Below are 17303 nucleotides of genomic sequence, written 5' to 3'. Positions count from 1 at the left end.
CCAGTGTGTCCAGAGGCCTGTGTGACATCCACAGTGTCCAGAGGCCTGTGTGACATCCACAGTGTCCAGTGGCCTGTGTGATGTCCACAGTGTCCAGAGGCCTGTGTGACGTCCACAGTGTCCAAAGGTCTGTGTGACGTTCACAGTGTCCAGAGGCCTGTGTGACATCCACAGTGTCAAGAGGCCTGTGTGACGTCCACAGTGTCAAGAGGCCTGTGTGACGTCCACAGTGTCTGTAGGCCTGTGTGACGTCCACAGTGTCTGTAGGCCTGTGTGACGTCCACAGTGTCTGTAGGCCTGTGTGACGTCCACAGTGCCCAGAGGCCTGTGTGACATCCACAGTGTCTGTAGGCCTGTGTGACGTCCACAGTGTCCAGAGGCCTGTGTGACGTCCACAGTGTCCAGAGGCCTGTGTGACATCCACAGTGTCCAGGTGCCTGTGTGACATCCACAGTGTCCAGGTGCCTGTGTGACATCCACAGTGTCCAGGTGCCTGTGTGACATCCACAGTGTCCAGAGTCCTGTGTGTCGTCCACAGTGTCCAGAGGCCTGTGTGACGTCCACAGTGTCTGTAGGCCTGTGTGACATCCAGTGTCCAGAGGTCTGTGTGACATCCACAGTGTCCAGAGGCCTGTGTGACGTTCACAGTGTCCAGAGGCCTGTGTGACATCCACAGTGTCCAGGTGCCTGTGTGACATCCACAGTGTCCAGAGGCCTGTGTGTCCTCCACAGTGTCTGTAGGCCTGTGTGACGTCCACAGTATCAAGAGGCCTGTGTGACATCCACAGTGTCCAGAAGCTGTGTGACGTCCACAGTGTCCAGAGGCCTGTGTGACATCCACAGTGTCCAGGTGCCTGTTTGACATCCACAGTGTCCAGAGGCCTATGTGACATCCACAGTGTCCAGAGGCCTGTGTGACATCCACAGTGTCCAGAAGCTGTGTGACGTCCAGAGTATCCAGAGGCCTGTGTGATTTCCACAGTGTCCATAGGCCTATGTGTCGTCCACAGTGTCCAGAGGCCTGTGTGACGTCCACAGTGTCTGTAGGCCTGTGTGACGTCCAGTGTCCAGAGGTCTGTGTGACGTCCACAGTGTCTGCAGGCCTGTGTGACATCCAGTGTCCAGAGGTCTGTGTGACATCCAGTGTCCAGAGGCCTGTGTGACGTCCACAGTGTCCAGAGGCCTGTGTGACGTCCACAGTTTCCAGAGGCCTGTGTGACGTTCACAGTGTCCAGAGGCCTGTGTGACATCCAGTGTCCAGAGGCCTGTGTGACGTCCACAGTGTCCAGAGGCCTGTGTGACGTCCACAGTTTCCAGAGGCCTGTGTGACGTTCACAGTGTCCAGAGGCCTGTGTGACGTCCACAGTGTCCAGAGGCCTGTGTGACATCCACAGTGTCCAGGTGCCTGTGTGACATCCACAGTGTCCAGGGGCTTGTGTGACATCCACAATGTCCAGAGTCCTGTGTGTCGTCCACAGTGTCCAGAGGCCTGTGTGACATCCAGTGTCCAGAGGTCTGTGTGACATCCACAGTGTCCAGAGGCCTGTGTGACGTCCACAGTGTCCAGAGGCCTGTGTGACGTCCACAGTGTCCAGAGGCCTGTGTGTCGTCCACAGTGTCCAGATGCCTGTGTGACATCCACAGTGTCCAGAGGCCTGTGTGACATCCACAGTGTTCAGAGGCCTGTGTGACATCCACAGTGTTCAGAGGCCTGTGTGACATCCACAGTGTTCAGAGGCCTGTGTGACATCCACAGTGTTCAGAGGCCTGTGTGACATCCACAGTGTTCAGAGGCCTGTGTGACATCCACAGTGTCCAGGTGCCTGTTTGACATCCACAGTGTCCAGAGGCCTGTGTGACATCCACAGTGTCCAGAGGCCTGTGTGACATCCACACTGTCCAGAGGCCTGTGTGACATCCACACTGTCCAGAGGCCTGTGTGACATCCACACTGTCCAGAGGCCTATGTGACATCCACAGTGTCCAGTGGCCTGTGTGACATCCACAGTGTCCAAAAGCTGTGTGACGTCCACAGTGTCCAGGTGCCTGTGTGACATCCACAGTGTCCAGGTGCCTGTGTGACATCCACAGTGTCCAGGTGCCTATGTGACATCCACAGTGTCCAGAGGCCTGTGTGACATCCACAATGTCCAGAGGCCTGTGTGACATCCACAGTGTTCAGGGCCTGTGTGACGTCCACAGTGTCCAGAGGCCTGTGTGACGTCCACAGTGTCCAGAGTCCTGTGTGTCGTCCACAGTGTCCAGAGGCCTGTGTGAAATCCAGTGCCCAGAGGCCTGTGTGACGTCCACAGTGTCCAAAGGTCTGTGTGACGTTCACAGTGTCCAGAGTCCTGTGTGTCATCCACAGTGTCCAGAGGCCTGTGTGACATCCAGTGTCCAGAGGCCTGTGTGAAGTCCACAGTGTCTGTAGGCCTGTGTGACATCCACAGTGTCCAGTGGCCTGTGTGATGTCCACAGTGTCTGTAGGCCTGTGTGACATCCACAGTGCCCAGAGGCCTGTGTGACCTCCACAGTGTCCAAAGGTCTGTGTGACGTCCACAGTGTCAAGAGGCCTGTGTGACATCCACAGTGTCTGTAGGCCTGTGTGACGTCCACAGTGTCAAGAGGCCTGTGTGACATTCACAGTGTTCAGAGGCCTGTGTGACGTCCACAGTGTCCAGAGGTCTGTGTGACATCCACAGTGTCCAGGTGCCTGTGTGACATCCACAGTGTCCAGAAGCTGTGTGACATCCATAGTGTCCAGGGGCCTGTTTGACATCCACAGTGTCCAGAGGCCTGTGTGACATCCACAGTGTCCAGAGGCCTGTGTGACATCCACACTGTCCAGAGGCCTGTGTGATATCCACACTGTCCAGAGGCCTATGTGACATCCACAGTGTCCAGTGGCCTGTGTGACATCCACAGTGTCCAAAAGCTGTGTGACGTCCACAGTGTCCAGGTGCCTGTGTGACATCCACAGTGTCCAGGTGCCTATGTGACATCCACAGTGTCCAGAGGCCTGTGTGACATCCACAGTGTTCAGGGCCTGTGTGACGTCCACAGTGTCCAGAGGACTGTGTGACGTCCACAGTGTCCAGAGTCCTGTGTGTCGTCCACAGTGTCCAGAGGCCTGTGTGAAATCCAGTGCCCAGAGGCCTGTGTGACGTCCACAGTGTCCAGAGGACTGTGTGACGTTCACAGTGTCCAGAGTCCTGTGTGTCATCCACAGTGTCCAGAGGCCTGTGTGACATCCAGTGTCCAGAGGCCTGTGTGAAGTCCACAGTGTCTGTAGGCCTGTGTGACATCCACAGTGTCCAGAGGCCTGTGTGACATCCACAGTGTTCAGGGCCTGTGTGACGTCCACAGTGTCCAGAGGACTGTGTGACGTCCACAGTGTCCAGAGTCCTGTGTGTCGTCCACAGTGTCCAGAGGCCTGTGTGAAATCCAGTGCCCAGAGGCCTGTGTGACGTCCACAGTGTCCAGAGGACTGTGTGACGTTCACAGTGTCCAGAGTCCTGTGTGTCATCCACAGTGTCCAGAGGCCTGTGTGACATCCAGTGTCCAGAGGCCTGTGTGATGTCCACAGTGTCTGTAGGCCTGTGTGACCTCCACAGTGCCCAGAGGCCTGTGTGACCTCCACAGTGTCCAAAGGTCTGTGTGACGTCCACAGTGTCAAGAGGCCTGTGTGACATCCACAGTGTCTGTAGGCCTGTGTGACGTCCACAGTGTCAAGAGGCCTGTGTGACATTCACAGTGTTCAGAGGCCTGTGTGACGTCCACAGTGTCCAGAGGTCTGTGTGACATCCACAGTGTCCAGGTGCCTGTGTGACATCCACAGTGTCCAGAAGCTGTGTGACATCCATAGTGTCCAGGGGCCTGTGTGACGTCCACAGTGTCTGTATGCCTTTGTGACGTCCAAAGTGTGTGAGTGACATTAATGCTCACCTCTAGCTCGTGTCGGACCAGATTTCAAGAGATGGATTGCAAAATTTTGGGACAGTTCTCACAAAATTGGGATGGTTGCCAGCAATAGGTTTAGGGTTTATAAGGTTTGTAGCTCAGCAGGACCCTGGGGAGAAGATAGAAGGGGGGTCACCAATCTGTGATCTCAATGAGTGGAATTGGTGACATGATGATGACGATGGGGTCTAACTAGCTTGAAAAAGTATGTGAAAAAAGAAAGTCACCAATGGTCCGGAGACATAAAATCAAAATTAAATCAGCTAAAAATATACATAAAATATTCCCACCTCCTCCAGCAAAAAGAATAAAAACACAGATTCATCCTTTTTATTCACCTAACCCAATTGTCCAAAAATGAGCACGTAAGATATCAAAATGACCGGCAGACGATGATTAGCACTATGTAATCAGTAGAGAAATTGACTAAAATTTTATTTTGTCTTTACTCTTTATTTTCAAACTATAAATTTAAAAAGCCAAAAGAATATAATAAAACAGATTAAAAGAAAGGTACGGCGAATAGTCAGAAAAAATATATATACTAAAGGAAACTGGCAAAAAATTGTGTCCAAAAATTACCACAATGCAAAAAGTGGGAACTCAACCAAAACCTTACAATACAGTATATGGCTTTCGACTGAACTTTCCCGCCGCCCCCTCCCACCATATTAATATTCCTAGCGGTGCAGAGTCACTTACCCTGGAGATCAAGGTCTGCTCCTCTGTGATTCCAGTATTGTACACAAGACACATTCTGCAGAGTCACCGCCAGCTGCAAGGAAAGAGGGAGACTATGACATCTACTGGCTGTAAGGAAAGAGGGAGACTATGAGATCTACTGGCTGTAAGGAAAGAGGGAGACTATGACATCTTCTGGCTGTAAGGAAAGAGGGAGACTATGACATCACCGCCGACGGTAAGGAAAGAGGGAGACTATGGTATCACCGCCAACTGTAAGGAAAGAGGGAGACTATGGCATCACCGCCGGCTGTAAGGAAAGAGGGAGACTATTACATGTACTGGCTGTAAGGAAAGAGGGAGACTATGACAGCTACTGGCTGTAAGGAAAGAGGGAGACTAAGGCATCAACTGGCTGTAAGGAAAGAGGGAGACTATGGCATCACCGCCGACGGTAAGGAAAGAGGGAGACTACGGCATCACCGCCGGCTGTAAGGAAAGAGGGAGACTATGGCATCTACTGGCTGTAAGGAAAGAGGGAGACTATGGCATCACCGCCGACGGTAAGGAAAGAGGGAGACTACGGCATCACCGCCGACGGTAAGGAAAGAGGGAGACTATGACATCTACTGGCTGTAAGGAAAGAGGGAGACTATGGCATCACCGCCGACGGTAAGGAAAGAGGGAGACTACGGCATCACCGCCGACGGTAAGGAAAGAGGGAGACTATGGCATCACTGCTGGCTGTAAGAAAAGAGGGAGACTACTGCATCACCGCTGGCTGTAAGGAAAAAGGGAGACTGTGACATCTACTGGCTGTAAGGAAAGAGGGAGACTATGGCATCACCACCGGCTGTAAGGAAAGAGGGAGACTATGGCATCACCGCCGGCTGTAAGGAAAGAGGGAGACTACGGGATCACCGCCGGCTGTAAGGAAAGAGGGAGACTACAGCATCACCGCCGACTGTAAGGAAAGAGGGAGACTATGACATCTACTGGCTGTAAGGAAAGAGGGAGACTATGGCATCTACTGGCTGTAAGGAAAGAGGGAGACTATGGCATCTACTGGCTGTAAGGAAAGAGGGAGACTATGGCATCTACTGGCTGTAAGGAAAGAGGGAGACTATAACATCTACTGGCTGTAAGGAAAGAGGGAGACTATGGCATCTACTGGCTGTAAGGAAAGAGGGAGAATATGGCATCACCGCCGGCTGTAAGAAAAGAGGGAGACTACAGCATCACCGCCGACTGTAAGGAAAGAGGGAGACTATGACAGATACTGGCTGTAAGGAAAGAGGGAGACTAAGGCATCACCGCCGACAGTAAGGAAAGAGGGAGACTACGGCATCACCGCCGACGGTAAGGAAAGAGGGAGACTATGACATCTACTGGCTGTAAGGAAAGAGGGAGACTATGGCATCTACTGGCTGTAAGGAAAGAGGGAGACTATGGCATCTACTGGCTGTAAGGAAAGAGGGAGACTATAACATCTACTGGCTGTAAGGAAAGAGGGAGACTATGGCATCTACTGGCTGTAAGGAAAGAGGGAGACTATGACATCTACTGGCTGTAAGGAAAGAGGGAGACTATGGCATCTACTGGCTGTAAGGAAAGAGGGAGAATATGGCATCACCGCCGGCTGTAAGAAAAGAGGGAGACTACAGCATCACCGCCGACTGTAAGGAAAGAGGGAGACTATGACATCTACTGGCTGTAAGGAAAGAGGGAGACTATGACAGCTACTGGCTGTAAGCAAAGAGGGAGACTATGGCATCTACTGGCTGTAAGGAAAGAGGGAGACTATGGCATCTACTGGCTGTAAGGAAAGAGGGAGACTATGGCATCTACTGGCTGTAAGGAAAGAGGGAGACTAACATCTACTGGCTGTAAGGAAAGAGGGAGAATATGGCATCACCGCCGGCTGTAAGAAAAGAGGGAGACTACAGCATCACCGCCGACTGTAAGGAAAGAGGGAGACTATGACATCTACTAGCTGTAAGGAAAGAGGGAGACTATGACAGCTACTGGCTGTAAGGAAAGAGGGAGACTAAGGCATCACCGCCGACAGTAAGGAAAGAGGGAGACTACGGCATCACCGCCGACGGTAAGGAAAGAGGGAGACTATGGCATCACTGCTGGCTGTAAGAAAAGAGGGAGACTACTGCATCACCGCTGGCTGTAAGGAAAAATGGAGACTATGACATCTACTGGCTGTAAGGAAAGAGGGAGACTATGGCATCACCACTGGCTGTAAGGAAAGAGGGAGACTATCGCATCACCGCCGGCTGTAAGGAAAGAGGGAGACTACGGCATCACCGCCGGCTGTAAGGAAAGAGGGAGACTACAGCATCACCGCCGACTGTAAGGAAAGAGGGAGACTATGACATCTACTGGCTGTAAGGAAAGAGGGAGACTATGGCATCTACTGGCTGTAAGGAAAGAGGGAGACTATGGCATCTACTGGCTGTAAGGAAAGAGGGAGACTATGACATCTACTGGCTGTAAGGAAAGAGGGAGACTATGGCATCTACTGGCTGTAAGGAAAGAGGGAGAATATGGCATCACCGCCGGCTGTAAGAAAAGAGGGAGACTACAGCATCACCGCCGACTGAAAGGAAAGAGGGAGACTATGACATCTACTGGCTGTAAGGAAAGAGGGAGACTATGACAGCTACTGGCTGTAAGCAAAGAGGGAGACTATGACAGCTACTGGCTGTAAGCAAAGAGGGAGACTATGGCATCTACTGGCTGTAAGGAAAGAGGGAGACTATAACATCTACTGGCTGTAAGGAAAGAGGGAGACTATGGCATCTACTGGCTGTAAGGAAAGAGGGAGAATATGGCATCACCGCCGGCTGTAAGAAAAGAGGGAGACTACAGCATCACCGCCGACTGTAAGGAAAGAGGGAGACTATGACAGATACTGGCTGTAAGGAAAGAGGGAGACTAAGGCATCACCGCCGACAGTAAGGAAAGAGGGAGACTACGGCATCACCGCCGACGGTAAGGAAAGAGGGAGACTATGACATCTACTGGCTGTAAGGAAAGAGGGAGACTATGGCATCTACTGGCTGTAAGGAAAGAGGGAGACTATGGCATCTACTGGCTGTAAGGAAAGAGGGAGACTATGGCATCTACTGGCTGTAAGGAAAGAGGGAGACTATAACATCTACTGGCTGTAAGGAAAGAGGGAGACTATGGCATCTACTGGCTGTAAGGAAAGAGGGAGACTATGACATCTACTGGCTGTAAGGAAAGAGGGAGACTATGGCATCTACTGGCTGTAAGGAAAGAGGGAGAATATGGCATCACCGCCGGCTGTAAGAAAAGAGGGAGACTACAGCATCACCGCCGACTGTAAGGAAAGAGGGAGACTATGACATCTACTGGCTGTAAGGAAAGAGGGAGACTATGACAGCTACTGGCTGTAAGCAAAGAGGGAGACTATGGCATCTACTGGCTGTAAGGAAAGAGGGAGACTATGGCATCTACTGGCTGTAAGGAAAGAGGGAGACTATGGCATCTACTGGCTGTAAGGAAAGAGGGAGACTATAACATCTACTGGCTGTAAGGAAAGAGGGAGAATATGGCATCACCGCCGGCTGTAAGAAAAGAGGGAGACTACAGCATCACCGCCGACTGTAAGGAAAGAGGGAGACTATGACATCTACTAGCTGTAAGGAAAGAGGGAGACTATGACAGCTACTGGCTGTAAGGAAAGAGGGAGACTAAGGCATCACCGCCGACAGTAAGGAAAGAGGGAGACTACGGCATCACCGCCGACGGTAAGGAAAGAGGGAGACTATGGCATCACTGCTGGCTGTAAGGAAAAATGGAGACTATGACATCTACTGGCTGTAAGGAAAGAGGGAGACTATGGCATCACCACTGGCTGTAAGGAAAGAGGGAGACTATCGCATCACCGCCGGCTGTAAGGAAAGAGGGAGACTACGGCATCACCGCCGGCTGTAAGGAAAGAGGGAGACTACAGCATCACCGCCGACTGTAAGGAAAGAGGGAGACTATGACATCTACTGGCTGTAAGGAAAGAGGGAGACTATGGCATCTACTGGCTGTAAGGAAAGAGGGAGACTATGGCATCTACTGGCTGTAAGGAAAGAGGGAGACTATGACATCTACTGGCTGTAAGGAAAGAGGGAGACTATGGCATCTACTGGCTGTAAGGAAAGAGGGAGAATATGGCATCACCGCCGGCTGTAAGAAAAGAGGGAGACTACAGCATCACCGCCGACTGAAAGGAAAGAGGGAGACTATGACATCTACTGGCTGTAAGGAAAGAGGGAGACTATGACAGCTACTGGCTGTAAGCAAAGAGGGAGACTATGACAGCTACTGGCTGTAAGCAAAGAGGGAGACTATGGCATCTACTGGCTGTAAGGAAAGAGGGAGACTATGGCATCTACTGGCTGTAAGGAAAGAGGGAGACTATGGCATCTACTGGCTGTAAGGAAAGAGGGAGACTATGGCATCTACTGGCTGTAAGGAAAGAGGGAGACTATGGCATCTACTGGCTGTAAGGAAAGAGGGAGACTATGGCATCTACTGGCTGTAAGGAAAGAGGGAGACTATAACATCTACTGGCTGTAAGGAAAGAGGGAGAATATGGCATCACCGCCGGCTGTAAGAAAAGAGGGAGACTACAGCATCACCGCCGACTGTAAGGAAAGAGGGAGACTATGACATCTACTAGCTGTAAGGAAAGAGGGAGACTATGACAGCTACTGGCTGTAAGGAAAGAGGGAGACTAAGGCATCACCGCCGACAGTAAGGAAAGAGGGAGACTACGGCATCACCGCCGACGGTAAGGAAAGAGGGAGACTATGGCATCACCGCTGGCTGTAAGGAAAAAGGGACACTATGACATCACCGCTGGCTGTAAGAAAAGAGGGAGACTACTGCATCACCGCTGGCTGTAAGGAAAAAGGGAGACTATGACATCTACTGGCTGTAAGGAAAGAGGGAGACTATGGCATCTACTGGCTGTAAGGAAAGAGGGAGACTATGGCATCTACTGGCTGTAAGGAAAGAGGGAGAATATGGCATCACCGCCGGCTGTAAGAAAAGAGGGAGACTACAGCATCACCGCCGACTGTAAGGAAAGAGGGAGACTATGACATCTACTGGCTGTAAGGAAAGAGGGAGACTATGACAGCTACTGGCTGTAAGCAAAGAGGGAGACTATGGCATCTACTGGCTGTAAGGAAAGAGGGAGACTATGGCATCTACTGGCTGTAAGGAAAGAGGGAGACTATGGCATCTACTGGCTGTAAGGAAAGAGGGAGACTATAACATCTACTGGCTGTAAGGAAAGAGGGAGAATATGGCATCACCGCCGGCTGTAAGGAAAGAGGGAGACTACGGCATCACCGCCGGCTGTAAGGAAAGAGGGAGACTACAGCATCACCGCCGACTGTAAGGAAAGAGGGAGACTATGACATCTACTGGCTGTAAGGAAAGAGGGAGACTATGGCATCTACTGGCTGTAAGGAAAGAGGGAGACTATGGCATCTACTGGCTGTAAGGAAAGAGGGAGACTATGACATCTACTGGCTGTAAGGAAAGAGGGAGACTATGGCATCTACTGGCTGTAAGGAAAGAGGGAGAATATGGCATCACCGCCGGCTGTAAGAAAAGAGGGAGACTACAGCATCACCGCCGACTGTAAGGAAAGAGGGAGACTATGACATCTACTGGCTGTAAGGAAAGAGGGAGACTATGACAGCTACTGGCTGTAAGCAAAGAGGGAGACTATGGCATCTACTGGCTGTAAGGAAAGAGGGAGACTATGGCATCTACTGGCTGTAAGGAAAGAGGGAGACTATGGCATCTACTGGCTGTAAGGAAAGAGGGAGACTATGGCATCTACTGGCTGTAAGGAAAGAGGGAGACTATAACATCTACTGGCTGTAAGGAAAGAGGGAGAATATGGCATCACCGCCGGCTGTAAGAAAAGAGGGAGACTACAGCATCACCGCCGACTGTAAGGAAAGAGGGAGACTATGACATCTACTAGCTGTAAGGAAAGAGGGAGACTATGACAGCTACTGGCTGTAAGGAAAGAGGGAGACTAAGGCATCACCGCCGACAGTAAGGAAAGAGGGAGACTACGGCATCACCGCCGACGGTAAGGAAAGAGGGAGACTATGGCATCACTGCTGGCTGTAAGAAAAGAGGGAGACTACTGCATCACCGCTGGCTGTAAGGAAAAAGGGAGACTATGACATCTACTGGCTGTAAGGAAAGAGGGAGACTATGGCATCACCACTGGCTGTAAGGAAAGAGGGAGACTATCGCATCACCGCCGGCTGTAAGGAAAGAGGGAGACTACGGCATCACCGCCGGCTGTAAGGAAAGAGGGAGACTACAGCATCACCGCCGACTGTAAGGAAAGAGGGAGACTATGACATCTACTGGCTGTAAGGAAAGAGGGAGACTATGGCATCTACTGGCTGTAAGGAAAGAGGGAGACTATGGCATCTACTGGCTGTAAGGAAAGAGGGAGAATATGGCATCACCGCCGGCTGTAAAAAAAGAGGGAGACTACAGCATCACCGCCGACTGTAAGGAAAGAGGGAGACTATGACATCTACTGGCTGTAAGGAAAGAGGGAGACTATGACAGCTACTGGCTGTAAGCAAAGAGGGAGACTATGGCATCTACTGGCTGTAAGGAAAGAGGGAGACTATGGCATCTACTGGCTGTAAGGAAAGAGGGAGACTATGGCATCTACTGGCTGTAAGGAAAGAGGGAGACTATGGCATCTACTGGCTGTAAGGAAAGAGGGAGACTATAACATCTACTGGCTGTAAGGAAAGAGGGAGACTATAACATCTACTGGCTGTAAGGAAAGAGGGAGAATATGGCATCACCGCCGGCTGTAAGGAAAGAGGGAGACTACGGCATCACCGCCGGCTGTAAGGAAAGAGGGAGACTACAGCATCACCGCCGACTGTAAGGAAAGAGGGAGACTATGACATCTACTGGCTGTAAGGAAAGAGGGAGACTATGGCATCTACTGGCTGTAAGGAAAGAGGGAGACTATGGCATCTACTGGCTGTAAGGAAAGAGGGAGACTATGACATCTACTGGCTGTAAGGAAAGAGGGAGACTATGGCATCTACTGGCTGTAAGGAAAGAGGGAGAATATGGCATCACCGCCGGATGTAAGAAAAGAGGGAGACTACAGCATCACCGCCGACTGTAAGGAAAGAGGGAGACTATGACATCTACTGGCTGTAAGGAAAGAGGGAGACTATGACAGCTACTGGCTGTAAGCAAAGAGGGAGACTATGGCATCTACTGGCTGTAAGGAAAGAGGGAGACTATGGCATCTACTGGCTGTAAGGAAAGAGGGAGACTATGGCATCTACTGGCTGTAAGGAAAGAGGGAGACTATGGCATCTACTGGCTGTAAGGAAAGAGGGAGACTATAACATCTACTGGCTGTAAGGAAAGAGGGAGAATATGGCATCACCGCCGGCTGTAAGAAAAGAGGGAGACTACAGCATCACCGCCGACTGTAAGGAAAGAGGGAGACTATGACATCTACTAGCTGTAAGGAAAGAGGGAGACTATGACAGCTACTGGCTGTAAGGAAAGAGGGAGACTAAGGCATCACCGCCGACAGTAAGGAAAGAGGGAGACTACGGCATCACCGCCGACGGTAAGGAAAGAGGGAGACTATGGCATCACTGCTGGCTGTAAGAAAAGAGGGAGACTACTGCATCACCGCTGGCTGTAAGGAAAAAGGGAGACTATGACATCTACTGGCTGTAAGGAAAGAGGGAGACTATGGCATCACCACTGGCTGTAAGGAAAGAGGGAGACTATCGCATCACCGCCGGCTGTAAGGAAAGAGGGAGACTACGGCATCACCGCCGGCTGTAAGGAAAGAGGGAGACTACGGCATCACCGCCGGCTGTAAGCAAAGAGGGAGACTACAGCATCACCGCCGACTGTAAGGAAAGAGGGAGACTACAGCATCACCGCCGACTGTAAGGAAAGAGGGAGACTATGACATCTACTGGCTGTAAGGAAAGAGGGAGACTATGGCATCTACTGGCTGTAAGGAAAGAGGGAGACTATGGCATCTACTGGCTGTAAGGAAAGAGGGAGAATATGGCATCACCGCCGGCTGTAAGAAAAGAGGGAGACTACAGCATCACCGCCGACTGTAAGGAAAGAGGGAGACTATGACATCTACTGGCTGTAAGGAAAGAGGGAGACTATGACAGCTACTGGCTGTAAGCCAAGAGGGAGACTATGGCATCTACTGGCTGTAAGGAAAGAGGGAGACTATGGCATCTACTGGCTGTAAGGAAAGAGGGAGACTATGGCATCTACTGGCTGTAAGGAAAGAGGGAGACTATGGCATCTACTGGCTGTAAGGAAAGAGGGAGACTATAACATCTACTGGCTGTAAGGAAAGAGGGAGAATATGGCATCACCGCCGGCTGTAAGAAAAGAGGGAGACTACAGCATCACCGCCGACTGTAAGGAAAGAGGGAGACTATGACATCTACTAGCTGTAAGGAAAGAGGGAGACTATGACAGCTACTGGCTGTAAGGAAAGAGGGAGACTAAGGCATCACCGCGGACAGTAAGGAAAGAGGGAGACTACGGCATCACCGCCGACGGTAAGGAAAGAGGGAGACTATGGCATCACTGCTGGCTGTAAGAAAAGAGGGAGACTACTGCATCACCGCTGGCTGTAAGGAAAAAGGGAGACTATGACATCTACTGGCTGTAAGGAAAGAGGGAGACTATGGCATCACCACTGGCTGTAAGGAAAGAGGGAGACTATCGCATCACCGCAGGCTGTAAGGAAAGAGGGAGACTACGGCATCACCGCCGGCTGTAAGGAAAGAGGGAGACTACAGCATCACCGCCGACTGTAAGGAAAGAGGGAGACTATGACATCTACTGGCTGTAAGGAAAGAGGGAGACTATGGCATCTACTGGCTGTAAGGAAAGAGGGAGACTATGGCATCTACTGGCTGTAAGGAAAGAGGGAGACTATGACATCTACTGGCTGTAAGGAAAGAGGGAGACTATGGCATCTACTGGCTGTAAGGAAAGAGGGAGAATATGGCATCACCGCCGGCTGTAAGAAAAGAGGGAGACTACAGCATCACCGCCGACTGTAAGGAAAGAGGGAGACTATGACATCTACTGGCTGTAAGGAAAGAGGGAGACTATGACAGCTACTGGCTGTAAGCAAAGAGGGAGACTACGGCATTACTGCTGGCTGTAAGGAAAGAGGGAGACTACAGCATCACCGCCGGCTGTAAGGAAAGAGGGAGACTATGACATCTACTGGCTGTAAGGAAAGAGGGAGACTACGGCATCACCGCCGGCTGTAAAGAAAGAGGGAGACTATGGCATCACCGCCGACTGTAAGGAAAGAGGGAGACTACGGCATTACTGCCGGCTGTAAGAAAAAAGGGAGACTACGGCATCACCGCTGGCTGTAAGGAAAGCGGGAGACTATGGCATCGCCGCTGGCTGTAAGGAAAAAGGGAGATTATGACATCTACTGGCTGTAAGGAAAGAGGGAGACTACGGCATTACTGCTGGCTGTAAGGAAAGAGGGAGACTACTGCATCACCGCCGGCTGTAAGGAAAGAGGGAGACTATGGCATCACCGCTGGCTGTAAAGAAAGAGGGAGACTATGGCATCACCGCCGACTGTAAAGAAAGAGGGAGACTATGGCATCACCGCCGACTGTAAGGAAAGAGGGAGACTACGGCATCACCGCCGGCTGTAAGGAAAAAGGGAGACTACGGCATTACTGCTGGCTGTAAGGAAAGAGGGAGACTATGGCATCACCGCCGGCTGTAAAGAAAGAGGGAGACTACGGCATCACCGCCGGCTGTAAAGAAAGAGGGAGACTATGGCATCACCGCCGACTGTAAGGAAAGAGGGAGACTACGGCATCACCGCCGGCTGTAAGGAAAAAGGGAGACTATGGCATCACCGCTGGCTGTAAGGAAAGCGGGAGACTATGGCATCGCCGCTGGCTGTAAGGAAAAAGGGAGATTATGACATCTACTGGCTGTAAGGAAAGAGGGAGACTACGGCATTACTGCTGGCTGTAAGGAAAGAGGGAGACTACTGCATCACCGCCGGCTGTAAGGAAAGAGGGAGACTATGGCATCACCGCCGACTATAAGGAAAGATGGAGACTACGGCATCACCGCCGACTATAAGGAAAGAGGGAGACTACGGCATCACCGCCGACTGTAAGGAAAGAGGGAGACTACGGCATCACCGCCGGCTGTAAGGAAAAAGGGAGACTATGGCATCACCGCTGGCTGTAAGGAAAGCGGGAGACTATGGCATCGCCGCTGGCTGTAAGGAAAAAGGGAGATTATGACATCTACTGGCTGTAAGGAAAGAGGGAGACTACGGCATTACTGCTGGCTGTAAGGAAAGAGGGAGACTACTGCATCACCGCCGGCTGTAAGGAAAGAGGGAGACTATGGCATCACCGCCGACTATAAGGAAAGATGGAGACTACGGCATCACCGCCGACTATAAGGAAAGAGGGAGACTACGGCATCACCGCCGACTGTAAGGAAAGAGGGAGACTACGGTATCAACGCCGACTGTAAGGAAAGAGAGAGACTATGGCATTACTGCTGGCTGTAAGGAAAGAGGGAGACTACTGCATCACCGCTGGCTGTAAGGAAAGAGGGAGACAATGGCATCACCGCCGACTATAAGGAAAAAGGGAGACTACGGCATCACCGCCGACTGTAAGAAAGAGGGAGACTACGGCATCACCGCCGACTGTAAGGAAAAGAGGGAGACTACGGTATCAACGCCGACTGTAAGGAAAGAGGGAGACTATGGCATCACTGCTGGCTGTAAGGAAAGAGGGAGACTACGGCATCACTGCTGGCTGTAAGGAAAGAGGGACACTATGACATCTACTGGCTGTAAGGAAAGATGGAGACTATGGCATCTCCGCCGGCTGTAAGGAAAGAGGGAGACTATAGCATCACCGCCGGCTGTAAGGAAAGAGGGAGACTATAGCATCACCGCCGGCTGTAAGGAAAGAGGGAGACTACGGCATCACCGCCGGCTGTAAGGAAAGAGGGAGACTACTGCATCACCGCTGGCTGTAAGGAAAGAGGGAGACAATGGCATCACCGCCGACTATAAGGAAAAAGGGAGACTACGGCATCACCGCCGACTATAAGGAAAAAGGGAGACTACGGCATCACCGCCGACTGTAAGAAAGAGGGAGACTACGGCATCACCGCCGACTGTAAGGAAAAGAGGGAGACTACGGTATCAACGCCGACTGTAAGGAAAGAGGGAGACTATGGCATCACTGCTGGCTGTAAGGAAAGAGGGAGACTACGGCATCACTGCTGGCTGTAAGGAAAGAGGGACACTATGACATCTACTGGCTGTAAGGAAAGAGGGAGACTATGGCATCTCCGCCGGCTGTAAGGAAAGAGGGAGACTATGGCATCACCGCCGACTGTAAGGAAAGAGGGAGACTACGGCATCACCGCCGGCTGTAAGGAAAAAGGGAGACTACGGCATCACCGCTGGCTGTAAGGAAAGCGGGAGACTATGGCATCGCCGCTGGCTGTAAGGAAAAAGGGAGATTATGACATCTGCTGGCTGTAAGGAAAGAGGGAGACTACGGCATTACTGCTGGCTGTAAGGAAAGAGGGAGACTACTGCATCACCGCCGGCTGTAAGGAAAGAGGGAGACTATGGCATCACCGCCGACTATAAGGAAAGATGGAGACTACGGCATCACCGCCGACTATAAGGAAAGAGGGAGACTACGGCATCACCGCCGACAGTAAGGAAAGAGGGAGACTACGGTATCAGCGCCGACTGTAAGGAAAGAGAGAGACTATGGCATTACTGCTGGCTGTAAGGAAAGAGGGAGACTACTGCATCACCGCTGGCTGTAAGGAAAGAGGGAGACAATGGCATCACCGCCGACTATAAGGAAAAAGGGAGACTACGGCATCACCGCCGACTGTAAGAAAGAGGGAGACTACGGCATCACCACCGACTGTAAGGAAAAGAGGGAGACTACGGTATCAACGCCGACTGTAAGGAAAGAGGGAGACTATGGCATCACTGCTGGCTGTAAGGAAAGAGGGAGACTACGGCATCACTGCTGGCTGTAAGGAAAGAGGGACACTATGACATCTACTGGCTGTAAGGAAAGAGGGAGACTATAGCATCACCGCTGGCTGTAAGGAAAGAGGGAGACTACGGCATCACCGCCGGCTGTAAGGAAAGAGGGAGACTACGGCATCACCGCCGACTGTAAGGAAAGAGGGAGACTATGACATCTACTGGCTGTAAGGAAAGCGGGAGACTATGGCATCACCGCTGGCTGTAAGGAAAAAGGGAGATTATGACATCTACTGGCTGTAAGGAAAGAGGGAGACCGGCATCACCGCCGGCTGTAAGGAAAGAGACTATGACACCTTCTAGTTGTAAGGAAAGAGGGAGACTACGGCATCACCGCCGTCTGTAAAGAAAAAGGAACACTACGACATCACCGTCATTATTTATACATAAATCCATAATGATAATGACGTCATTCACCCCAAAAAACTCAAGCTGTTATCTTAATTCTCATCACAACTCAATCCTTTCA

General features: G+C 51.3%; 1 protein-coding gene across 7 annotated transcripts in view; it reads right to left on the bottom strand.

Annotated features, from left to right (window-relative positions):
* LOC141094021 (manganese-dependent ADP-ribose/CDP-alcohol diphosphatase-like) overlaps nt 1-17303 on the bottom strand; it is a 65608-nt gene that overhangs the window by 37541 nt on the left and 10764 nt on the right. For 4 of the 7 annotated variants that reach the window (XM_073579717.1, XM_073579715.1, XM_073579714.1 and 1 more), the window contains exons 2-3: nt 4663-4735; nt 3946-4069 (exon numbers count right to left, since the gene is read on the bottom strand). The gene's annotated coding sequence lies outside the window, so the exon portion shown is untranslated. The remainder of the gene's footprint in view (nt 1-3945; nt 4070-4662; nt 4736-17303) is intronic. The other 3 variants (XM_073579720.1, XM_073579718.1, XM_073579719.1) reach the window with 1 other exon arrangement.

The sequence above is a fragment of the Dendrobates tinctorius genome, unplaced genomic scaffold, assembly GCF_039654945.1.
Source record: "Dendrobates tinctorius isolate UK_male_01 unplaced genomic scaffold, ASM3965494v1 ptg000063l, whole genome shotgun sequence".
Classification (NCBI taxonomy): Eukaryota; Metazoa; Chordata; class Amphibia; order Anura; family Dendrobatidae; genus Dendrobates; species Dendrobates tinctorius.
The sequence above is the reverse complement of the archived record's forward strand: the minus strand, read 5'-3'. Positions and strand labels throughout refer to the sequence as shown.